This window comes from Panthera tigris, chromosome D1, assembly GCF_018350195.1.
Source record: "Panthera tigris isolate Pti1 chromosome D1, P.tigris_Pti1_mat1.1, whole genome shotgun sequence".
NCBI lineage: Eukaryota > Metazoa > Chordata > Mammalia > Carnivora > Felidae > Panthera > Panthera tigris.
In genome coordinates, this window is record NC_056669.1 from 91,417,992 (window position 1) to 91,438,999 (window position 21,008).

Consider the following 21,008-nt stretch of genomic DNA (forward strand, 5'->3'; position numbering starts at 1 on the left):
CTATTCTGACTTACATCAATAACGATTGGCTTTGCCATGTTAGCAGTGTTGCTCTTTGTTTATTCTTGTCCTGGAGTTTACAGTGTGACTTCACAGTGATATATTTATCCATTCTTTTCATGAGTATCAAGATTCTTATTTATGAGTGGGAGATGGTACTTAGACAATTAATATCAACATTCATATAAAAAGTAAGCAAGCAATCATTTTCATAGAAACATGGTAAATGTAAGATAACAAGGAGAGATTCATGCTATCATGATGTAGGCAAATATTAAAAAAAACTCTAATGATTGAAAAGTATGTAATTAACGTGAACCAACACAGATCAACAAATCAGAATATAAAGCTCAGGGGAGGATCCTAGAACATAGAAAATTCAATGTACAACTTAGTCTCCCAATCGGTAGGAAAAATAAGATTATTCCATAAATGATTTTGGAAGAAGTGAGTAGCCATAAATATATCCATGAATAAAGTTGGTTATAAAACTCATCCTTTGTAAAAGAATAAATTCCAAGCAGCACAAGATGGAAATTGTATATTTAATGTATTTTCTAACAACAGCAATAACAATAAACACCCTACACCCAGGAAGACATAAGTAGGCATTTCAAAGAAAAGGAAATACACACAGTTTGTATATCTATATCTATCTGATTAACTACTATAATAAGACAAATGCAATTGTCTTTCTCTTATCAGATTTGAAGAATTCAAGGAGTTTGATACCACAGTGAACTGATGAGCATATGAAAATGAGACATTATTAGAAGGTAAATTTAGATATATTTGTCAAAATCCAAAACATACATAATTTTCACCCAGTAATTTTTCTTCCTAAAATCTTATAGATTTAAAATCTGAAATAATAAAATGTAAAATATTTTTTCCTTCCTTACTGTTTGCAATAAATTCTGAAAGACCTAAATACTCATGAATAGGACACTGGCTAAATAAGTTACAATGTATCCATAAAACAGACTATAATGTTAGAGAACATAATGAGAAAGTTCTGCATGCACTAATCGGAATATTCTCTAAGATACATGATTAAATAAAAACCCTGGAATATTCTCTAAGATACATGATTAAATAAAAACCAAGGAGAATGATAATGTATCTAATAAGTTTCCATTTGTATAAAAAGAGAAAATGATACACATTTGATTTTATATGCATAAATACTCTGGAAGAATACAAGAAATTTCTAATAACATTGACTAACTCTAGCAAAGGAATATGAGTTTCTTGGGGTCAAGGAGAAAAATTTTCACATGTGTTTTTGTATACTTCACATTTTGAATCATATGAATGGGTTACTTTAAAAAATTAGGTAATTATTTTTTACAAGGAGAATGTCACAATAAAGGTTTATAAACTATAAAGCACTATGCAAATGTAGGAATTTATTTCATATTATATTGCCTTTAGGCACCACCTAGCTATGAAACTTTTTAAATGATTAGGTAATAGAAATTTTAAATTACATTTATTATAGAAACTATAAATGCTCATTTGCTCATTGCAAGAAATGTGGGAAGACATAAGGCTAATAACTTTAATATACAAAGAACTCTCTGCAAATTGCCAAAAACAATTCAAACATATAAAAAGGCAATTTTTAAAGGGGGAAATGCAAGTGAATAATAAACGTATGAACAGATATTCAACCCCACTACTAGACAAGATAATAAATATTTCAGCAATAATATAATTCTTTCCACCCTTTAAAATGACAACAGTTGTAAAGATTAATAACATTGAGTACCAATAATTATAAGTACGTCATGAAACAGGTAGTCTCATGAATTACTGGTGGAAGTTTGAACTGCTGTTACTTATTAGGAAACCGAACTAAGCTGGGCCAAAAGAAGTTTTCTTTCTTTTTTCTTTCTTTCTTTCTCTCTTTTTCTTTCTTTCTCTTTCTTTTTCTTTCTTTCTTTCTTTCTTTCTTTCTTTCTTTCTTCTTCCTTCCTTCCTTCCTTCCTTCCTTCCTTCCTTTCTTTCTCTCTCTTTCTTTCTCCCTCCCTCCCTTCCTTTCTTCTTTCCTTTCTTTCTTCCTTCCCTCCTTTGTTTTCTTGTTGTTGAAGAGGTAATATATTCACATAACTGACATAATTTAAAATTCAAAAGACAGAAGGGATGGAGAGTGAAAAGTCTCCCAGAAAATAGTGCCCTCCCATTCTTCTTTCTGAAGGCAACTAATGGCATCATTGCCTTTTAAATTTTTCCAGAGGTATATGTATGTATATGTGTGCATATATGTATACAAATATACATATATGCCTATATATACATCTATACTATTGATGTATCATATATTCATGTATATAACATTAAGTCTCTTCTACTTATGATAGCATATTGCATACATCGGCTACAATTTTCTTTTCTTCACCTATTGACATCAGGTTTTTGGGTGGCGGTGGTGTGGAGGTGACTGCCTATTCCAATGTATGAAAGTACCATAATTTATTTGCTATTGTTTTTGTGAAAATCTGTTTCTTTACAACTACTGTTTTGAGCAACATCACAGTGAATAAATGTACACATACTTAATTTCAAAAAGGAAAAAGGGAGAAAGCAAACTTTCACATTGGAAAAGAGATCAGGAACATAAACTCAGATAAATACAAAAAACAAGAATTATAGGATAATTCTTTGCTCAATTTACATTAATAGATTTTAATACTTTAAATATTGATATACTGGAATATGTAACATCCTGAGGCTGACCCAATATAGAAAAATCTATACAAACAATTACTATAAGAATATCTAAAAATGGTATTTTAAAAATTCCCTATTACCTTCATTCACTATTTCAACTTTCAAATTTATTTTCTGCCAAAATTTAAAAAAATGCCTGAAAGATTTCATGAGAGAATGCTTACAAGTTTTTCAATGAATGGATAACTCTGAATTTACTTAGTATGTTCCAAGAAGCAGTAAAGAAAGCAATGCTCCCAAATTATTGTTGTGGCGTCAGCAGAATAGTAACTGCACGGCCTAACTTTAACAGTGTGAATTAATATGATACTGAAAGCGGAATTGTAATACCATTCATCTGGTTATTAAACAATATTATAGGGCATTGCATGTAAATACTGTGCATATAGTTTGGTATATTAAAATATGCCCGGAAAGAGTTTCCAGCAATTCATGATAATAAGTACCTACATTAAAAGAACTTAGAGAAAAAAAGGAGCGATGGTTTTATTTGCAATGTTTCATTTATTTAAAAATGATTTGAAATATACAGATAGTTCAATGTCTAAATACAAAGCCACCAAAAAAATGTGCATGTATATCCACTGTAAACATATTACAAGAATAGTCCTAGTTGCATCATGGTTAAAAAAAAGTAAATAAAACACAACTCAAAACAACCTATATGTCTACCAAAGGAAAATGATTACACATTTTATTATACTTAATATGGAATAATTATACAGCAATAATACAGCAATTATACAGCAATTAAATAATTGTATATTATTAAATGAATGTATGCACTGGTATACACAACATAGATGAATTCCACAAACTGTTTTGGGGGGGGTGGAGATTGTTTTTGAGGTGGATGTTATCTTCATTGGTTTGGAGGTGGGGAGCAGGTGCTCAGGAGGTCTTGGTGGGGCAGGATGCATCCCTTTCAGCATCACAGTCTTCTGGCTGGGTGGGATGGGGCTGGCTCTATGAACTGCCGCCACATGCGGATCTGGGCTGCACTTGTTCTTGTGGATCGTGTCCCGGTTGCTGCTGAGGGTGGCCTTGGCATTCTTGTAATGGCGGTCCAACCTGTAGGAGGTGGCAGGCTTTCTCTGGCCAGATCTCCACTTCTTGACCACCACCACACTTTAGCCTTCAGCCGCAGGCTCCATGCCCACAGCCTTGAGGTGAATCAGCCTATTATAGCAGAAGGGTTATTGGGCTCCACGCTGTGTATCTGCTCGTTCCCCTCGATCAGATAGTTGAAGCAGTTGTGCAGGACCATCCATTGTAGCTGTGTGGACATGGCTGCTGCTCGTCTCACTAGGGTAGCTGGAAGCAGAACGAGCCCCAAACGTATTTTTGATGAAAAAAGGCCAGTATAAAGTAATGTGAAATGTAGGATTCCATTTGCATAAAATTTACAACAGGCAAACATATCTCTGGTGTTAGTAGTCAGTTGTTAACCTCAGCAGGGTGTATCTTGACAGAAGGGGACAGAGTGGGTAATGTAGTATTGCTGGATCTAGGTTCTGCTTACACACAAGTGAACATAGTTTGTCAGAATTCATTAGGCTATACTCATGTTTTATGTTCTATTCTGTGTGCAACTTACGTGTCAATATAAAATATACCTTCACTAGACTGACCTGAAGCAAATATGCAAACTAGTAGATGTTAAATGTGAATGGCAGAATCACAGGTGTGTATATTATTTTTGTAATAGTGTCTAACTTAATATTAAATAAATTACTTTTATTTTCATCTATGAAGCATTGACTACTGCCGGCATTTTCCTCTCACTGTAATCATGTAGCAGCAGAATAAAATGTATGAAGCAACTAGTTTTAGACATTAGATGGTAGGTACTGAATTTCTCTGATGCTTGGAATAAGGGAAACATTTAAAGTAAGCCCTGAAATTGTTCCAGCTTCCTGCATAGAATGAGTTTCCAGATCACAGTGCAGGGAGTGAGATTCCCCAAAGACTCCAGAGGTCTCAATGACTTACGCGGTTGGTATTTGGGAAGGGAGAAGGGGCTCAAATTCATGATGTTGAATGCAGATGAAGTCAGAAAAGTGGAAGGCTGAGAGAGAGAGAGAGAGACCCACAGATCTTCCAAGAACTCTGGTAAATTTTTGGCTAAGTATTGAACAGCACATACAAGTAAGGAACAACCCCAAAATACATTAAAGAACCAGAGGAAAGCAATAGCCTAGACAATTCCCAGGACTCACACAAGGGGAGAAATAGTTCATGTTTCTATCAACCAGAGTGGATAGACTTCAAGATAAATATATATAACTGTATTAATAATACATTAAATATCCAATATACCAGGGGTGCCTGGGTGGCTCAGTCGGTTAAGCATCTGACTTCAGCTCAGGTCACGATCTTATGATTTGTGAGTTCAAGCCCCGCGTCAGGCTCTGTGCTGTCAGTTCACAGCCTGGAGCTTGCTTCAGATTCTGTGTCTCCCTCTCTCTCTTCCCCTCCCCCACTCACATTCTGTCTCTCTCCATCTTTCAAAAAATGAATAAATGTTTAAAAAATTTGTAAATAAAAAAATATCCAATATATCGGTGTATTTAATGTTCACAAGTATTTCACTTTACCATCGGGTCTACAGTGGAATTAGAATGAAGACTATTCTGGACTCACCATAATAAAGCTTAAATACAAGTCTAGAGTAATCAAACTGATCTTTAAGTAACTTAACTGTGTGTCGGAACAAACTCATCCACTCTTTAAAGGCATACAACAATATACACTTAATGTAAACATTTAACTAAAAGTTTCAAGCCATACAAAGAAGCTGCGGAATGTGATGCATAATGAAGAGAAATATAAATCAACAGAAACAGACCAGAAATGATAAGAATGATGGAACTAGAGGGCTATAACGTCAAAATAGTTATTTTAAGCCTTAGAATATACTCAAGGATGTAAAGGAAAACATGAAATTCGTCAAGGAAAATGTTGGAGCTATAGAACTAGAAATTATAGTGTTAAAAGTCTATCTCTTAAGTGAAAAATACACTGAAGAGAATTAGCAGAAAATTGAAAGCTATATAAAACGATCAATATAGTTGAAAATAGTAACAAAATTATTTAAAAAAACACAGAGAAAAATATTTAAAAATAATAAACAGAATAATGAGCTGTACAACATTTTTCACTATAATATATAAGTGATTTTGTTTCAGAAGGTGCAAAAGGTGGGGAATATATGAGAAAATAATAACAGAAAGTTTTCCAAATTTTAAGTTATATCCAAATCCCTAACATAAGAAAAACACTACAAAAAGAGACATTATTATCAAATTGCTGAAAAACAGTAATTAAAAGAAACTTTAAAACTAATAAGACCAAAAAGATACCTCACATGTAGAAGAAGAAATATAATAACAGTGGATTTGTTTACAGAAACTATAGAGGTGAGAAGTCAATGAATGGCATTTTTAAGTGTCACACAAAGGGGACAAAGTTTGTTTAGATTTCTGTACCCAGCAGAAATACTCTTCAAAATTTAAGGAAAAATAAAGATCTTTAAAAACTAGCAAAAGCTGAGAGGATCAATATTTTCTCATATGCATTGTAAAAAATAGTAATGGAGGCTTTTTTTGTTTTGTTTTTTGGCAAAAAGTATATCAAATAGAAATATTTATCTTCTCTTCTTATAATATGTACTATATGAAGTATTAGAACATAATAAGAATTAAAGCAAGTTTGTTTAAATACATACTTTTATCTATATATGTATGAATTATGAAATTGTATTAAATCTTTTTTTAATGTTTATTTATATTTGAGACAGAGAGAAAGAGAGTGTGTGTGTGTGAGTGGGGGAAAGGTAGAGAGAGACAGAGACAGAATCTGAAGCAGGCCCCAGGCTCTGGGCTATGAGCCCAGAGCCCTACGCAGGGCTCAAACTCAGAAACCTTGAGATCATGACCTGAGCCTAAGTCAGATGCTTAACCGACTAGGCCACCCAGGTGCTCAAAACTGTATTAAATCTTAAAAGGATCTGAATGGTAACATTTATATAATAGTTGAAATAGTACTTTATATAGAGTAAATAAATGGGATGGATAAAATGAATGAATCGTTGAATTGGAATATCAGATTGAAGAATTTTTTGGGGGGAGGAAGTAGGAAATAATACAGGATATAACATATAAAATATTAACAGGCAATCAAATCTAAAAATATTTGTCGATATCAGTACCCAAAAAATAAGGCCAAGAAGGAATGAAATGAGGAGAACACAAAGCACAGGTAAATAGACATAAATTAAAAAGGAAGAAGGAACTCCTTGAAATTTTTCACTGAGAGTCAAACAGGACAAATAAAGTGATGCCTGTGCAAACATATTTTACAGTGGCTTAAAAGAACAGAGGAGAAAATGTTAAAACTTCCAGAGAAAAGACCAAGCTCCCTAAAAATATATGACATTCGTATTGATACCGGATGTCTTGACCACAGTAATAGCTGCAATATGAAGTTTAAAAAACTTAAAACTATTAATGACAAAAGGCATTGGACAAAGAATGCAATATCCGGTCAGATTTTCATTAAAATGTGGGATATATTAGAAACAGTACACAATACACATGGTCTTTAAGGTGTGCCAAAAAAATAAAGGCCTTTTGTGAGCAGATCAGTGGCTGCCTAGGGCTAGGGGAATGGGATGGGCCTGGGCTTGGGAAGTGATGCACTAGAAGAACATTTTCTGGGTGATGTAAATATTCTGGTGGTGGATACTTGGATATATACCTCAGCCAAATCACACTTCCAGAGATGACAAACACTCTAGGTTCTTCCCACATAAATAATAAGAAAAAGACAGTGATGAAAATGGAAACTGTAGATTGAAAGAGAATTAATCTTATCCTTATTGTTAATGATCAAGACTCACCTATATCTTTACATGAGGGAAGAAAATACAAGGAGATGAGGTCATGGTCACTATAAAAGTCAGGATAGTGAGTAATGTTGGAAGGAAGGTCAAACCTGTGGTTGAGACAGGGCACATTGAGACACTTCTAAGGTGGCTGAAATTCCAGTTCTTGACCGGGGTGCTTATTACAAGGCAGGTAAGAGGGTGAGAGAGACAGCATGGAGTCCAACATGGGGCTGGATCCCACAACCCTGAGATCATGACCTGAGCCGAAATCAAGAGTAGGATATGCTTAATAGACTGAGCCACCCAGGTGCCCTGTTAATACTTTCCAATAACAAAATTAAAATTACTGATTCAAAAATCAATATTGACACAGAAACTTGCATAAATACCACACAGATAATTTTACAAGCTTTTTAAGAAATATTCAAATCTTATATAAGGTAGGCTAAATGGTTTTTGAAAAAACATGATCAACCCTCCTCATTATATAAGGGTATTGAAATTTTGCCTACCAGCAAGGGTAGACAGCTTGGTTATGTCTCTCCTACCTTAGTAAAAAGATTTCCTATATGAGTTAACACATGCAGATTGCCTAGGGAGCAAGGACCTGCTTGGAACAACATTTTTATTTTAAAAAGATAAAATCCAGAAATGATCTACTACCAACTATGATTTGGTGGGGTAAATCCTAAATTCCTGAGAAAAAGAGACAAGAAAAAGAGAAAAAAAGTAACATTTAGTGAGGATCTAACATGTGCCAGGAATTTTATATCCATTACTGCATTTTCCCATTCTTCATGGTCAATGCTAATATTACTAACCCATTTTACAGTGAGGAAACAGGCTCAGAGAAGTTAAATATCCTACTTATTACCATATAGACAATTAGTTTAATAGATGAAGCTTGAACCTATATATGAATATTGTATCTTTTTAGTTCCTAATCCAATTGACATTGTTATTGGATTTTAAACTTGAAAGAGTTATTCATTCACGGGTTAAATTATTAATTTGCCAAGAATTTATAAAGAACCTACTATCATAGCTCAGAATGCAAGTTTCTACTTTAAAGCAAACACTCCATTCAGTGAAAGCAGTATTTTTTTTCCAAAGGCATAAACATTGCTACGTTAAGAGCTTTTATATGTGTCTAAAGGAATAAAGCCTCCCATTTCTAAGCAACCCATTAGTATTTGCGATTAATTAGCGTGAAGAATAATGAGGTGACTGAGACCAGTGTACCCTTGCTTTAATTGATTGCCTGAGTTCCTGGATTAATAAAATCCAATTATTTTCTTATGTAATTGGCACAAAGTTTATTTGTATTTCCTTTTTAATAAGTTTGCTAATGGTATAAGAAAGTAAACAAAACAAACTAATCGTAAATGAATACCAAGTTCAATTAAATCTCCAGGCCTGACCAAATATCCCTGTATACAGATTAGTTCAAAATCCTTATTTATCTGTAAAACACACACCAAGTTAATGGCCCCTTCTATCCTGACTTGTGTGTTGAAGTGGGAGCAAGAAAGCATTATAGCTTTTAAATAGAAGTGAAAGATCATAGCTCTCTGGAATTACAAAAAGGCCAATCAGAGGGAAATCTCTAGTGTTTCAGAGACTGAACTTTAACTGAGAGACTAGAAGAGTCGTTTCCATGACACTGATTTTAAGATGTCTCTCAAGTGACTCTAATGGTGCCTTCCGGAATCCTTTGCCAAATCAGCCCCTGTTCCTGCTGTGACTTACTTGTCCTCATTGTCAGATTTGCATACCCCCAGTCCTGCCTGGTTTGGGCTTATGTCCTCTTGTATGCACACTCTAGACTCAAGTTTGAGTATTTCCAGACCACTTAGGACTGGACCACCAAACATATGCCTGGAATCATCTGAGTTGGGGTGAGCCTTGGGCAACTCCGTGCTCAGTGAGATTCATTCCTCAGTTCATCATTATTTGGCTTCTGGAGCTTTACCTTACTGAATCTTTATTTCCACTGTTTTAAAAGAAATTGTTCCTTAACCTCAAGATCTTTGGTTGAGGCTTAAAAAAATTTTTTTGAGTACCTTACAAGATATCTAAGAACTGGGGAGCGCCTGGGTGGCTTAGTCGGTTAAGCGTCCAACTGTGGCTCAAGTCATGATCTCACGGTTCGTGAGTTTGAGCCCTGCAGTGGGCTCTGTGCTGACAGCTCAGGGCCTGGAGCCTGCTTCAGATTCCGTGTCTCCCTCTCTCTGCCTCTTCACCACTCACACTCTGTATCTCTCACACTGTCGCTCAAAAATAAATAAACATTAAAGAAAAACACTTAAAAAAAAAGAACTCTAAGACAGAATGCTAGATAGTATAGGCACTCCGAGTCTAGTAGAATCTTAAAAAAAGTTGGTGAAAAGTATACATTTGCTTTTTTTTAGTATATGTGCTGCCGAAGCGAGCACTACATTTGCTTTTTTTTAAATTTAATGTATTGATATAGTAACTGTATTTGAGAATTATGCCTAATGTGACTGTAGTTTTAAACATCATTCATGCTGATGACTCATCTGTGCATACCTTTAGCTCTCACCTCCCCCCAAAAGTTTAGGCTTATATGCATGACTATCTGCATGATGTCTCTACTTTGATAACATCCACAGCCAAGCTTCTCATTATCCCCCAAATCCTAATGACTTCCATATCCTTTCCATCTCTGGTAGTGGTCACTTCTACATCGTAGGTGCTTAGACCAAAAATTTTGAAGGCAGTTCTTCTCCTCTCCTCTGTCATCCAATCTTTCAGTCAATACTGTCAATTCTCCCTTAAAATAAATCCAGACTTGGGCAATCTCTTGCCATCTCTGCCACTATGGTGCTGGTCCAAAGCTCCAATCCACCATCCAACCTCATCTAAAGTATTGCAATAGTCTCTCTGCTTCCTCCCTCTCTGCCTACATTCTATTCTCAATAAAACAGGCAGAATGAGATTGTTAAAACTTACATCTGGTCATGTCACAAAAATCTGCAACTGCCTTTGCTTTCACTCAGAGTGAAAGGCACCGTCTTTACAGTGGTTTATGAAGCCAACATATGCTCTTCCCTATCACTCTGGTTTCATCCCCTTCTTTGCATAACTTCACTGGCTTCAGTTTTGGAGACTGCATTTACTGCTTTCCTGTTTTATTATTTTTTTTAAGTTTATTTGTTTATTTTGAGAGGGAGACAGAGCAGGGTTGGGGCAGAGAGAGGGAGACACAATCCCAAACAGGCTGTGTGCTGTCAGTACAGAGCCCAATGTGGAGCTTGAACCCACAAACCATGAGATCATGAGCTGAGCCAAAATCAAGAGTTGGACGCTTAATCAACTGAGCCATCCAGGCACCCCTTACTGCTTTCTTGATTAGTTGAAACATTCACTGAAATCCTAATTTATCTGTATAGTGTCCTCACTTCCTTTACATTTTTAGTTAAATGTCCCCTCCCCAGTGTCTTTCTTTTATCATCCTACTTAAAATATTATAGACAGTAGCACCTGGATGGCTCAGTTGCTTAAGAGTCCAACTCAACTCAGCTCACAATCTCATGGTTCGTGAGTTTAAGCCCCACATCAGGCTCTCTGCTGTCAGCATGAAGCCCACTTTGGGTAGTCTGTCTGCCTCTCTCTCTCTTCCCTTCCCTGCTCATGCTCTCTCTGTCTCTCTCTCTCAAAAATAAATAATAAAGCATTTTAAAATAATAAAAATATTATAATAAATTATGGAAAGAGCTCAAATGTGTCCATCGACTGACGAATGGATAAGGAAGGCACACACACACACACACACACACACACACACACGCAATGGAATACTACTCTGTGATCAAAAATGATGAAATGGTGCCATTTGCAACAATGTGGTTGGAACCTGAGTGTATTATGCTAAGTGAAATAAGACAACCAGAGAAAGATAAGTATCGTATGATATCACTCATATATGCAACTTAAGAAGCAAAACTGATATGAACATAGGCAAAGGGAAGGAAAAATAAAATAAAAACAGAGAGGAAGGCAAACCATAAGAGACTCTTAGAGAACAGACTGTGGGTTTGTGGTAGGGTGTTAGATGGGGGGTGGGCTAAATGGGTGATGGGTATTAAGGAAGGTACCTGTTGGGATGAGCACTGAGTGCTATATGAATCACTACATACTACTACTGAAACCACTTTACACTATATGTTAACTAACTTGGATTTAAATAAAATTTAAAAATAAAATAAAATAAAATAAATAAGATATTATCCCCTAATGCTCCTCATTCTCCTTCCCTGCTTTATATTATTTACTACAATATTATCATGATCTAAGGAGTACATTATGTATTTCATTTATATATTTTATTTTCTGTTTTTCTCCCCTAAAATATTAATTATGAGAGACAAGTGATTTTGTTTCCAGCTATATCCCCTGTACCTACATAGATCCTGTCACATTTAAATTGCTCAAAAATTATCTGTTGAGTAAATGGCTGAATAGGACTATAGTGGACAGATACTGTTACTATTCTCCATATTCTGCCAGTGACAGGACTGGACATCCATTCTTTTCCCCATGTATCTTTGTATGGTGTTCTTTCACTTTGGGGGTAAGGTGAGGAGGGTTGCCCTTCCTTAACTAAGGACTCAACCATGTAATTTGTTTTGGTCAATGGGCTTTTAGGAAACACAGTACAAGTACAGCACCTGAACAGTCACATAGGCATCTTGCCAGTACCTCTTCTGTCACATGAGAACATACCTCAAGCAAACCAACCAAATCCAACTGAGATCAGTGACACTGTTCAGCTGTGCTGTACTTTATTATAGTAAATTATAGTATAGTACTTTATTTTTATAGTATTTTTAGTATTATAGTATATTATAGTAATTATTTTGCTTTTTTATATTATGGTAATGTACTTTAGCATAGATTTCAGGATATAATCATTCTCTTCTCCCATAAGCTATTCATTTATTACTTGATTCTGTTTTCAATCTTTTTTAAAATAGAGGTTTTTTCCCTGTTTTACATTAATTTATTTCATTTTTTTAATAAATAGGAGTTATGTAAATTAACAATGATAACAATTATTATAATACTGTACTCAGTAGAATTTATATGTTGATACTGCAACATAAGGCTTATTAATCTTTAATTAATCTAATGGGGCCCATGTTCTAGCCTATATAATATTAAGAGGGTAAGTTCTGTCATCTATTTTCTGTGTCTTCATAGCTTAGATCTGAGCCGACTAGTAAGATGGAGCTCTGAAGTGAAACTAAATATTTTACTGATGCTTAAATCATTAATTTTTAAACTGATTTCTATATCATGGTAGTTAAATTAGTTCCTATGACAATTCGTGTAATAAAACATAAAGTTACTTGCTGAAATAATAAATTCTGAAATGAATAATAAATTATAATATGAAGATTCTAAGTCACTTTTAGTCTCTATTCTTTTATCTGAAAAGAGTTGCAAAATTTCCCCAAAATACTAGTTTAAAATAACAGGTGGTCAAATGTTTCTAAAATGTTCATGTTAGCCTTTAATTTACATAATTCATTTACAGCAGGAATTACTCTTCATATACAAATCTCTCTCTGTCTCTCACTTTCTCACTGTCTGTCTCTTCTCTGTCTCACACACAATGCACACAAATTCACTGAGCAGAATATTAATTTTTGAAATTTTCTTTTTGTCTATGTTCAATTATTCCAAAGTATCCTGAATCAATCTTAAGAGCATACACAGAATCATTCTTGACTATGAGTAGATCTATCATTTCATTCATTATATCAGCAGGCTGAGTCTGGTAAGTATAGTATAAAATTCATTCAGGAATTAAAAGTAAAATTAAACCCAAGGATTGAAAAGAAAAAAAAAATAATGAAGTGAGTAACAAATCATTTTGTTGAGTTTTTCCAGTTTATTAATAGAACTTATTTACTCATTACCCATTTTTCAATTCAATTGAAGTTTTGTGAAAGGAAAGTCAAGTGAAAAATTCACTTTGTTTCTAAAGCTTGATAAAGTTTGGACAGGTCCTTTCGAGAAACGAGAGGGAATAAGATCAGAACTGAAAAATCGAACTGGAAATAGAATTAATCACTGAAGTATGGTAACCAGATATAAAACACAGATATCTAGATAAATCAAGTGAACTTGGCCTTGGTGCAAATTGGTAGAAGATAAGTGATGTTAAAGGATTCAAATTACCAGTGATGTCCTAACTTTCAAGGGCTCTCTTTGTGACCCCAAGCAATTTCTCTTTGGATCAGGATCTCAACCAATGGTTGAGGTTAAAGTGTACATGATCCAAAATATATTCCACAGAATTTCAGTGTTCTACCCCAGTTTCTTGGACTTATGGAAGAAATGCAGTCCTCATGGGAGACTGGACTCTAAAAGGGAAAATAAGATCTTATGAGATACAGAAGTCTGATTAGATGGAAAAGAACAACATGATTGGGAAGGACAGGTTGTGATAGGATTGACATGAGTTGGCTCCTGTTCTTCATCAGTGCTTCTCTTTAACTTGTTTTGTCAGTGAATATTTAATGAGCATCTTCATGGTACTCGAATCTAGTATGCAAGGTTGAACAACATGTCCAGCGTAAGTGTGGTACCTACTGGAGGAAGATAGTCAAAGAATTAGGTAATTTTAATAGAATGTGACATATACTGTTTCTCCATAAGAGCAGTACCATTTGTATTAGACCCCTTCTACTGTCAGGTGGAAACCCCTACAGGGCTCTCCAGATCCGTGAGCAGAATTTGCTCAGGAACTGGTTAGAATAGAGCTAATCTTGCAATGGTTTCATTTACTAGCTTGGGTAAGTTGCTAACTGATTTAATCTTGGATTATCCTATTTATAAAATGAGTAACAGCATTAAGTATGTCACTGAACTTAGTGATACTAAGTAACACTGCTTTGAGAGAGATTAGTAGAGTGCCTGGCATTCCTAATTATGGCATAGTTATTAGGGTTACTATTTCCAATACTCTTATAATTAGCTATAATTGAACAAAACTAAGGAGAGAGGCATTAATGTACAACATAAAATACTGTACATGAACAGTATACAAAATCTGGAAGGTAAGAGTTAAAATCTCAGGAAGAGTTTACCATAATTCATATGAATGTCTTTCATGCTGAAAAGCAAAACTAATATTCTTTATAGCCTGATCACAAAAACATCAATAAGCATTTTACCAGAGATTCGCATCCTTTCTAGCCTTATTTAACTCTAGATTGCATGAATTACGCAAGTTACCCCAACCTCTTTTCCCTCATGAATAAATTCATTCCCTATTTAACTTTGCTTCACATGATACAGCATATTACATTTTGGAAATATGAGGTTCCAGAAGTGTCACACAAATATAGAGCTCTAATGCTTTCTGATCACTCAAAACCCATGGTTAAAAAAATAATAATCCTAAATAGAGATGGACTGATAGTATGCTAGGAGATATTGCTGCTGCTCAGTTTAATAAAATATGATTGACATGCTTAGATTTATCATGGGAAGGATCACATTTTTATAACAATCCAAAATGACATGGAGCAAAATTTGCTGCCAGTGAGTGGAATGAGAAACACAATGCTCTGTGCTCTGTAGCAGAGCATTAGCAACCCAGTATTGAAACAGACAATGCTTGTTTGTTCAGGGACCTCACACCTTCCTTCATGAGTGTGGCTCCCAGGACCTGTCTCTATTATCTAAGCACCTTCACACACTGCTTTGCGCTGTGCTCTCCCCCTATTACAACATTTGCTGGGAGGCCGATTGTTCTTATTCCTAAAAGCTTTCAACTCGGCCAGTTGATTTTCAGAAAGATGACAGAGGGTTGAAATTCCCAAATACTGGGAAGCATTTCGATAGGATCTAGTGTGGAATGGAAAGGCAAGGTCTTCTTTTTCCCTTTTAGCATTTATGTTAAGCATCATTCTCTTTGACTAAAGGAAATGAGAATTTAAAAGGGAAAAACACACACATGTTCACAGAAACATTATTCATAATAGTCCAAAAGTGGGAAAAAAACACGAAATTTTCATCAATGGATGCATGAATAAATAAAATGTAGTACATGCCTACAATGGAATGTCATTAAGCAGTAAAAACACATGAAGCGTTGGTACATGCTATGACATGGATGAACCTTGAGAACTTGCTAAGCGAAATAAGCCAGTCATGAAAGACCACATATTGTATAATTATATTTTTATGAAATGTCCAAAATAAACTGATCTATGCGGACAAGAATAGATTAATAGTTGCCAAAGGCTGGAAGTGGGAGTGGAGTAAAAACACAGAGTGACTGCTAATGAGTATGGGTATTTGAGAGTGAGGAGGAGTAATAAAAAATGTTCTTAAATTGATTATGGTGATGGTGGGGCAACTCTATGACTATCCTAAAAGGCATTGAATTTAAATAGTTAATTCTATGGTAAATGAATTATAGCTCAAGAAAGCTCTTATTTAAAAAAGACATTCATAATGAGAGCTAGCCCTATTGAATTTTTGTGAGGGTAAAAAAGGGCATATAAGATGCAACACCACATCTGATAGACATAGAGCAAATGACGTAGGACTTTTTACTTCTTCCCTAACTGCCCAGGGTGTTTCCATACAGAGTCCAAGAAAGCAGTGGTTATAGTTTCTTAAAGCCCTGTAAACTCAGATTCCAGGCTTATGTTGAATTGCGTATGGTTATACAACTAGCACGTAATGGAAATTAATCTTCAATTACTTTTTCTGACCACATGTTATCTACTCTTTCCACTATACCCCAGTAAACGAGCTCCAACACAACCTATTTTTTTCATCACTTAGGATTTTCTTAAAGTCCTAAAGTCTGCTTTTTATATTGATAATAGTAATAGTAATAATATTTCAATTTTCCTTTATAGCATATATTATTTCTGAAAGTACGTACATCATCTTTTATATTTTCTCCTATTTTCCTCTAATTAGATTTTACTTTAATAAGCCAATTGTAACTATTATAATTTTACTGTTTTATCTTCATGCTACTCTTAAAATTCAATTTCTATAGTAAAGAGGCATTCAAGATTATTCTGCATTCTTAAATTAAAACAACCATTTTTTTACAGGTAGGATATTGCTTTTTAAAGCATGTTAAATTTGGTAAGGCTTGGTGGGAGATTGAAAGCTTTATGAGGTTTCATTAGTTTGATTGCATTATCTAGTTTCTTCTTTGCTTAAAATTCTTCAGTTTCATGCTCCTCATAAATTACATGTTAATGTTATACATTTTTACATTCTAAACTGCATCTGAAGACATCAATACTATTTGGGATCAATTAATATGAAAATTGTATTATTGGTGTTTTTATGTCTATTATTTAAAGAGTATTATTTTTGAGGCTAGTATCAGGCTTTGGCAAGAGGAAATCATAAAATTTAAATTATAGTGTTCATAAGTTAAAATACACTAGTTGCTCAGGGAAAGCACGCTTAGTCCTGGTTATATGCCAGGAAGAAATCTCAATTGTGGACTCCCAGAGAGAGAGAATTGTGTAAAACACCGAGCATCCTTTTAAGTCAAATCTTCAGCAAAGTCTAATTTTTATCTTATTTCTGAAGATAGGTCTTTGGAATCATGTAAAGTCACACACAACTTGTTCAATTTGATTCTTTAGGTGACAAGAGGATATGGTGCTAAGCCTTAATGACTTGACGATTTCAGGATAGATTCTCAACGCATGCCCTTCAGTATAGTAGCCACTAGCCACATGTGGCTATTTAAATTAAAATTGACTGAAATTGAAAACTCTATGTCTCAGCCCGAGTAGCCACATTTCAAGTGCTAATGGTGATTGTGTTGAACAGAATTATAAAACACTTTTGTCGTTACAGTTTTATTGGACAGCATGCCTTGATTATATAGACTAGTCATTTTCTCCGCCCCTGGATTCAGTGTTCTTTTGAAAATGCAATGAAATCTGATCCAAAAGAACAAATAGATTAAGATTCTGCCGCCTTCCAGCAACCATCCATAATATAGTTTACTAAGTTGAGTTTTGGAAATTGTTGCTTAAATGTTATTTTTCTTGAAGATTATTAGAAGTTCAGCTACTTAATGTGGCAATCTAAAGACAAAGGCATAACTGAAAGAAAAAAGTCAATTACAGATTATGAATGACATCATCCCCTAAAAACTAAAGAACTGCACAGAAGCTACTTAAATTCTACTGAAGAGGTGATGATAGTAATTATAACAATAACAAAATTGAGAATTACAGTATCAAGTGCGATCACATATATCACCTCATTTAATCTTCAAAAATCCTATGTGTTAGGCACTACTCTTTTTTTTTTTAATTTTTTTTAATGTTTATTTATTTTTGAGACAGAGAGAGACACAGCATGAACGGGGGGGGGGGGGTGGTCAGAGAGAGAGGGAGACACAGAATCTGAAACAGGCTCCAGGTTCTGAGCCATCAGCACAGAGCCCGACGCGGGGCTCGAACCCAAGACCGCGAGATCATGACCTGAGCCAAAGTTGGACGCTTAACCGACTGAGCCACCCAGGCGCCCCTGTCAGGCACTACTCTTGTACCAAGCTGAGAGAAAAAGAATAAAAAGACCGTCCAACAAAAGGGGTTAAGTAAATTGCCAAAGATAATTCATACTTTGTAAGAGATGAATCAAGGATTATACTCACTTCTCTTTGATTCAGTTCAGATTTAAGGTTTGTTAGATACAGAAAAGGTGATGAGCAGAGCTCCCTTAAGTCACAATTACAAAAATTTTATTATGAAAATGTGAAGGCAGATATAACCATGTGCCCAACTTGCTTATTAAGAGAAAAATAAATACTTGTAAGTCACCTTTGTACACTTAGCTTGAAATTCTTTCCCTTCCTAGAATACAAAAAACTAACCAAAAAACTTGTAACAAGAAACAAACCTATGTTACTAAATGATTGTCTAGAATGTTGTATGAATATTTTTCCATTGAAATTATGAGTCACAAGCCATCTGTTTCCCTGCAATTTTGCTTTTAGCATATTTGCCCTTATACCCTTTCTTTTTTATGTAAATTAATTGAGAAATGCAAACACATATTTGGACCTTAATATCTCTGGGAATTTTTAAAAGACATATCTAAACATTGTACTTTAAATTCTTGTATGTCAAATGGGGATGGTGGTGGTGGTTAGTGAATCTGTTCTTTTAGAATTGTCGGGGATAGAGAAAGTTGAATCAGATGGCATGTGTGAAGGTGTTATGCAAGAATCTAAAGCATTACGTTTCGATTGGTATGATTTATAATTCTTGCTCTTTTTTTTTCCAGTTCACTTTGCTGAACTGCCCAAAATGCAATGATGTAAGAAGTTGAAATAATGTATCCTAAGAGTCTATTATTCATTCTTTTTTTAAACAGCCAATATATTCTACAGATCACAACCAAATTCACCACAGAATAGCACCAAACAGATCTGTGTTAGCACTCAATTCATACACACACACACACACACACACACGCACACACACACACACACACTTCTCCATATAATTCATTCATTTAGGTATATATACTTCTAAGTAAATGTTCAGCCAACAAATCTAACCAATCTGACAATAGCTTGATAGCTAAGAATCACTAAGAAGTTTATGCTTTTCCTGATTTTTATTATACTAAGAATTCAGGCTAGATTTACCTATAAAGATGGAAGTAAAGTACTTTTTAGTGCTTTAAATATACCTTTTTCATTCCACGAAATACCTCATTAGGGTCTTAAAACACTCGGTATTTGACTAAGCATATATAAGTTATAAGAACAAGAGATTTTTATTTTCAACCACTGACATCTTTCTAGATCATTCTAAAATAATAAGCTTAACCACCTTCAGAACTTTCTTCCTATCTGAATATCTTAAAGACCAGATTTTCAGGTGGCTTGACATAGTAAAAAAAAGCACTGATAAAGTTATGAGACAGAACACCTGAATTTAAGTACCATTTTGGCTCTAGATTTGTTTCAGAATGACTGTTTTCTCATCTATAATTGGGGCTATGATACCTTCCTCAAAAGGCTGTTTTGTGGTTGGAGGGAGATGAGGTATATGAAAGAACTCTACAAATGTAATGAATTACAATTATCATTTTCATTAATGCAATGTTTGGCAAAGCGAAATAGAAATAGCATGACTGATTAGCTTCTGAAAGGGACTCAGCACCCATATGACCTGCACTTCTTTTCTTCTTTTTTATTTTTAAAGTTTCCAGAGCCCACTGTAATATTTCTTTTAACTGCCACATATGTGGTAGAATTTTCTTTCAAAATTTAATGAAAAATTAGCTTTTTACCATCTTCAGCAAATTGTCTTTTTTTAAGCTAAAAAATGTTTTAATGTTTATTTATTTTTGAGGGGGGGGTGGGAGGGGCAGAGAGAGAGGGAGACTCAGAATCTGAAGCAGGCTCCAGGCTCTGGGCTGTCAGCTCAGAGCCAGATGCGGGGCTCCTTCAAGCTGTGAGATCATGACCTGAGCCGAAGTCAGATGCTTAACCAACTGAGCCACCCAGGCACTCCAGAAAATTGTCTTTAATTGTTGTTTTCTGTATTCTTGATTGAGTGACATTTGTGACTTTTGAGAGTCTTCAATGTACTGGAAGCCAAAGTTATTAATGCGGTTGACTCTTCAAATGATAAACTAATTCATTCCTCACGTGTGGGGTCTCTCTCTAACTTTGTTATTCTATTCCACAATGGCTAGCATACAGGACATTCAATGAACACCATTCAATAACAACTCAGGTATAGATGGGAGTGTGGAAAAGGACACATTTCAATTAACGAGTTTTCTTCCTCTGAGTCTGAAAGTTAAGACCAATCCCAGAATTAAAGAAAATGATGTAAGAGAAAGAAGTTTAAACTAATTGGCAGAAAGCCTGGCAAAAAATGTGGTAACCGTGAGGCGAAATTGAAATTAATATTAGCTGTATAAAATCACAATCATAATTTCCTGTGTGGTAAAAAGCAAGGTAAGAATTAAAACATATGGCAACAGTTATCTGTAAGGAGGGGAGTTTATGGGGCGACTGGGTGGCTCAGTCAGTTGAGCGTCAGACTTCAGCTCAGGTCGTGGTCTCACAGTCTGTGAGTTCGAGTGCCGCGTGAGGCTCTGTGCTGACAGCGCAGGGCCTGGAGCCTGTTTCAGATTCTGTGTCTCCCTCTCTCTCTGCCCCTCCCCCGCTCATGCTCTATCTCTCTCACTCTCAAAAATGAGTAAACGTTAAAGAAAAAAATATATAAGGAGGGGAGTTTATAGTGGTGTCTGCGGTTCTTCTTTGGTAGAGGGAGAGGGTAAAATGATTGAGTACACTTGTATTTTGATAAGGAAGTATGCACATTATAATTTC

At 35.0% G+C, this 21,008-nt stretch overlaps 1 pseudogene; it reads right to left on the reverse strand.

The window, feature by feature from the left end:
• LOC122231499 overlaps positions 1–4,024 on the reverse strand; it is a 53,350-nt pseudogene extending 49,326 nt beyond the window's left edge.
• Positions 4,025–21,008: the final 16,984 nt, after the last annotated feature.